Source organism: Jaculus jaculus, chromosome 4, assembly GCF_020740685.1.
Source record: "Jaculus jaculus isolate mJacJac1 chromosome 4, mJacJac1.mat.Y.cur, whole genome shotgun sequence".
NCBI lineage: Eukaryota > Metazoa > Chordata > Mammalia > Rodentia > Dipodidae > Jaculus > Jaculus jaculus.
In genome coordinates this window covers 122,900,068-122,905,752 of record NC_059105.1, presented here as the reverse complement: position 1 = coordinate 122,905,752, position 5,685 = coordinate 122,900,068, and the positions used below count along the sequence as shown (strand labels likewise).

The following is a 5,685-nucleotide window of genomic DNA, read 5'->3' as shown; positions in this document are numbered from 1 at the left end:
ATCTGGAAAAGAGAAGCAGATTCTCCAACGGAGAGTGAGTTAGCACCCAGAAAATTGAGATAACACTTACTTTTTTGATAGACAGTTTGATAGGTGTAGGCCCTCTTATACCCCGTGATTGATGGTAGCTTGATATTGTAGAGTGGGATTGTGTTTGGGTATGGTTCTGACTTGTTTCCCAGCTCCAGCTAAGGGTCTAGTACCACTTAGTGGATCAGTTAGCCAAATCAAGAGCAATTGATTCCTCACCATGGCTGTGTACCACTATTGCACTTGTATGGGTATCACATCCGGTTAATTGTTGCTACTTAGGTTAAACAATGTGTTGCTTGGACAGATCTTGGTCACTTCCCCCAGTCGCCTATGTAGCGCCTTCTGGCACTAGACACGCTGACTGTCTGGGGACTGACTCTGTCCTGGCTTCCAGCCATGTCATTCCATTTTACGTGTCAGCTGCGTATGGAGTCTTCAGCAATAGGGTCTTACCACTGGCCTTTGGTGGGTCATCAATTACTCTGACAGAAGTCTGTCATTGTTTTGGGAAACCTTGTAGGTTTCTTTGATCAAAAGCTCATTGTGGATTGTAGGCCCAAGCTGGAAGTGGGGGTTACAGGTCAGTGTCCACTAAGAAATTGAGGAAAAAGATAACTAATATACAAGAGTTAGAGAGAAGAGAGAAAGAGGGGAGGGGGGAGAGGGAGGGAGGGAAGATGTAGGAGATTTAGGTCAGTCTTGATCCTACCCTCTCCAGTGTCTTGTGGTTCAGGTGTTTCCTGTAAGGGACTAGTGAAGGTTCAGTCATTTGGTCTGTCTTTTAGGAAGTAGAATTTTATGTTACCATTGCGGTTTGGGTCCGGATTACTGTTTTCCACCCTTTGATTCCCTCCCCGCCCTCCCATCCATCTTATTGTCTAGTCCATGAGGTACTTGCTGGGTATGTAAGGCATCTTGGGCAAATTCAGGTTAGGTGTTGCAGATGAGTGAGACTATGTGTCGATTTTTTTTCTGTGATTGGGTAAGTTCGCTGAGAATGATCTGTTCCAGGTTCAACCATTTTTCCTCAAATTTCTTTGTGTCATTTTTTCTTACTGCTGTATAGAATTCCATTGTGTAGATATACCACATCTTTGTTATCCATTCTTCTAATGATGGACATCTGGGTTGATTCCAGCTTTTAGCTATTACAAATTGAGCTGCTACAAACATGGTTGAGCAAATCTCTCTGGCTTTTGGTTTGAAGGTTTTAGGGTACATGCCCAGTAATGGTATAACTGGGTCTGTTGGTATTTCTATAGTCAGCTTTTTCAGGAGTCTCCATATTGCTTTCCAAAGTGGTTGTACCATCCTGCATTCCCACCAACAGTGAATGAGTGTCCCTGCTTCTCCACATCCTCGCCAGCATTTATTTTCATTTGACCTTTTGATGTTGGCTATCCTTATTGGGGTAAGGTGGAATCTCATAGTTGTTTTAATTTGCATTTCTCTGATGATTAGGGATGATGAACATTTTCTTAGGTGTGTGTTTGCCATTTGTATCTCTTCCTCTGTGAATTGCCTGTTTAACTCTGTGCCCCATTTTGTGAGTGGGGTATTTGTCTTCTTATTGTTTAGACTTTTGAGTTCTTTGTAAATTCTAGAGATAAGGCTTCTATCAGTTGGATAACCTTCAAATATTTTCTCCCATTCTGTGGGTATTCTATTGGCTTTGTTTATTATATGCTTATCTGTAAAGAAACTCTTCAGCTTCATATGATCCCAATGGTTGAGTGACTGTTTAAGAACTTGAGCCACTGGGGTTTTATTCAGGAAGTCTTTTCCCATTCCTATATCATGGAAAGTACTTCCTAAATTTTCTTCCAGTAGTTTTCGAGTTTCTGGTCTTATGTTGAGGTCTTTGATCCATTTGGATTTGAGTGTTGTGTATGGTGAAATGTGTGGATCAAGTTTTAGTTTCCTGCATGTGGTTATCCAGTTTGTCCAGCACCATTTGTTGAAGATGCTATCTTTTTTCCAGTCTATATTGTTTGGGCCTTTGTCGAATATCAAGTAGCTATAGTTGATTGGCCCAAAATTCGGGTCCTCAAGTCTATTCCATTGGTCTATACTCCTGTTTTTATGCCAGTACCATGCTGTTTTTATTACTATGGCTTTGCAGTATAACTTTATATCGGGTATGGTGATGCCACCAGAGGTATTTCTTTTGCTGAGGATATGTTTGGATATGCGAGGCCTTCTGCCTTTCCATATGAAATTTGAGATCATTTTTTCTATGTCTGTGAAGAACATTGTAGGGATTTTAATTGGAATTGCGTTAAATCTATATATTGCCTTTGGTAGGATTGTCATCTTCACAATGTTAATTCTGCCTATCCAGGAGCATGGGAGGTCTTTCCATCGTTTCAAGTCCTCCTCAATTTCTTTTTTGAGAGTTTTTATATTTTCATTGTAAAGATCTTTTACTTCCTTGGTTAACGTTATTCCAAGGTATTTTATTTTATTTTTTGCTATTGAAAATGGGACTATGTCCTTTATTTCTTTCTCTGTGTCTTTGTCATTTGCATACAGAAATGCTTCCGAAAAATATGGAACGCTTCACGAATTTGCGTGTCATCCTTGCGCAGGGGCCATGCTAATCTTCTCTGTATCGTTCCAATTTTAGTATATGTGCTGCCGAAGCGAGCACTGTCCACTGTTTTCACCGCTGATGACTTCTGTCTCTCATAAGCCTGCGCACAGTGCAGCTTTTTCTAGCTTTCAGTTGGCTGGGCTACAGAGAGAAGGTTTTCTACTTAGCACCAGCTTGATTTCTCAGTGATTTGCGGCTAAGGCATGTGAAATCTTCAGCAATAGGATCTTACCATCTCTTTCTCATGGGAAACCAAGGGCCTTGGCAATAGCCTATAATGTTTTGGAGGCAACAGGGACCTCCCTGGTCAAAACTCACTGGAAGGTATCCCATTCCTGGCACTGAAAATTTTCTAGTAATGATCTATGGCTTTTGGATATGCCATTATCCAAAAAAGTAGGTTTTCCTATGTCTTAGTCATAATATCTTGAATTTTAATTTACCACCTTCCCACCTTTCTTTTGCACAATCTCTTCTCTTGGCCTCGCTTAGGCCATTCTCCTCCCTGTAATTTGTCGAATGCCTTTTCTGCATCTATTGTTATGATCATGTGATTTTTGCTCTCCAGATGAATTATATGATGAATTACATTTATCAATTTGTGTATGTTGAACAATCCCTGTATCCCTGGGATAAAGCCAACTTGGTCAGTGTGAATAATCTTTTTGATATATTCTTGTATTCTGTTTGTCAGTATTTTGTTCAAATTTTTGCATCTATCTTTATGAGGGAGATTAGTGTGTAATTTTCTTTTTTTGTTCTGTCTTTGTCTGGTTTTGGTATGAGGGTGATGCTGGCTTCATAGGAGTTCAGTAGAATTCCTTCCTTTTCTATTTTATGGAAAAGTTTGAGAAGCAGTGGTGTTAGAAGGTCTGGTAAAATTCATCAGTGAATCATCCGGGCCTGGACATGTTTTAGTTGGGAGACTTTTTTTTTTTTTTTTTTTTTTGAGGTAGGGTCCCATTCTAGCTCAGGCTGACTTGGAATTCACTACAAGTCTCAGGATGGCCTTGAACTCATGTTGATTCTCCTCCCTCTGCCTCCTGAATGCTGGGATTAAAGGCATGATCCAATGGCTGGGAAACTTATAACTGCTTGGGTCCCCATACTTGTTATAGGTCTATTTAAATGGTTTATCTCATCTTGAGTTAATTTTGGTAGGTCATTTGAATCAAGGAAATCATCCATTTATTTCAGATTTTTAAACCTAGAGGCATATAAATAAGAGTATGTCCTTATAATTTTCTGAATTTCTTTGGTATCTGTTGTAATGGTGGCTTTTTTATCTATAAGTTTATTAGATTTTGTCTCTTCTCTCTTTCTTCTGGTCAAATTTGCTAAGAGTTTATCAATCTTGTTTATCTTTTCCAAGAACCAACTCTTTGTTTGATTGATTCTTTGGATTTTTTTTTTTTTTTGGTTTCTTTTTCATTAATTTCTGCCCTAATCTTTATTATTTCTTCTCATCTACTGATTTTTGGTTTTCCTTGATATTCTTTTTCCAAGGCCTTAAGGTGAAGCATTAAATTAAAATTGTTTATTTGTGAAGTCTCTAATTTATTAATATAGGCACTTAGAGCTATAAATTTCCCTCTTAGGACTGCCTTCATTGTATCCCAGAGGTTTTTTTTTTAATTAATTAATTAATTTATTTTTTTTAATTTTTATTAACATTTTCCATTATAAAATATATCCCATGGTAATTCCCTCCCTCCCCACCCCCACACTTTCCCATTTGAAATTCCATTCTCCATCATATTACCTCCCCATTACAATCATTGTAATTACATATATACAATATCAACCTATTAAGTATCCTCCTCCATTCCTTTCTCTACCCTTTATGTCTCCTTTTCAACTTACTGGCCTCTGCTACTAAGTATTTTCATTCTCACGCAGAAGCCCAGTCATCTGTAGCTAGGACCCACATATGAGAGAGAACATGTGGCGCTTGGCTTTCTGGGCCTGGGTTACCTGACTTAGTATAATACTTTCCAGGTCCATCCATTTTTCTGCAAATTTCATAACTTCATTTTTCTTTACCGCTGAGTAGAACTCCATTGTATAAATATGCCACATCTTCATTATCCACTCATCTGTTGAGGGACATCTAGGCTGGTTCCATTTCCCAGCTATTATAAATTGAGCAGCAATAAACATGGTTGAGCATGTACTTCTAAGGAAATGAGATGAGTCCTTTGGATATATGCCTAGGAGTGCTATAGCTGGTATGGTAGATCAATCTCTAGCTGTTTTAAGGAACCTGCACACTGTTTTCCACAATGGCTGGACCAGATTGCATTCCCACCAGCAGTGCAGAAGGGTTCCTTTTTTTCCACATCCCCGCCAACATTTATGATCATTTGTTTTCATGATGGTGGCCAATCTGACAGGAGTGAGATGGAATCTCAATGTAGTTTTAATCTGCATTTCCCTGATGACTAGTGAGGTAGAACATTTTTTTAGATGCTTATATGCCATTCGTATTTCTTCCTTTGAGAACTCTCTATTTAGCTGCATAGCCCATTTTTTGATTGGCTTGTTTGATTCCTTATTATTTAACTTTTTGAGTTCTTTGTATATCCTAGATATTAATCCTCTATCAGATATATAGCTGGCAAAGATTTTTTCCCATTCTGTAGGTTGCCTCTTTGCTTTTTTCACTGTGTCCTTTGCAGTGCAAAATCTTTGTAATTTCATTAGGTCCCAGTGGTTAATCTGTGGTTTTATTGCCTGAGCAATTGGGGTTGTATTCAGAAAGTCTTTGCCAAGACCAATATGTTGAAGGGTTTCCCCTACTTTTTCCTCTAGCAGTTTCAAAGTTTCCAGTCTGATGTTAAGGTCTTTAATCCATTTGGACTTAATTCTTGTGCATGGCGAGAGAGAAGAATCTATTTTCATCCTTCTGCAGATATATATCCAGTTTTCAAAACACCATTTGCTGAAGAGGCTGTCTCTTCTCCAATGAGTATTTTTGGCATTTTTATCGAATATCAGGTGGCTATAGCTACTTGGGCTTACATCTGGGTCCTCTATTCTGTTCCACTGATCTACATGTC

General features: G+C 38.7%; 1 non-coding gene across 1 annotated transcript; it reads right to left on the bottom strand.

The window, feature by feature from the left end:
* Positions 1-2,576: 2,576 nt before the first annotated feature.
* LOC123460339 lies at positions 2,577-2,683 on the bottom strand. The gene has a single exon (XR_006636904.1). It is a non-coding gene; the product is annotated as a U6 spliceosomal RNA (small nuclear RNA).
* Positions 2,684-5,685: the final 3,002 nt, after the last annotated feature.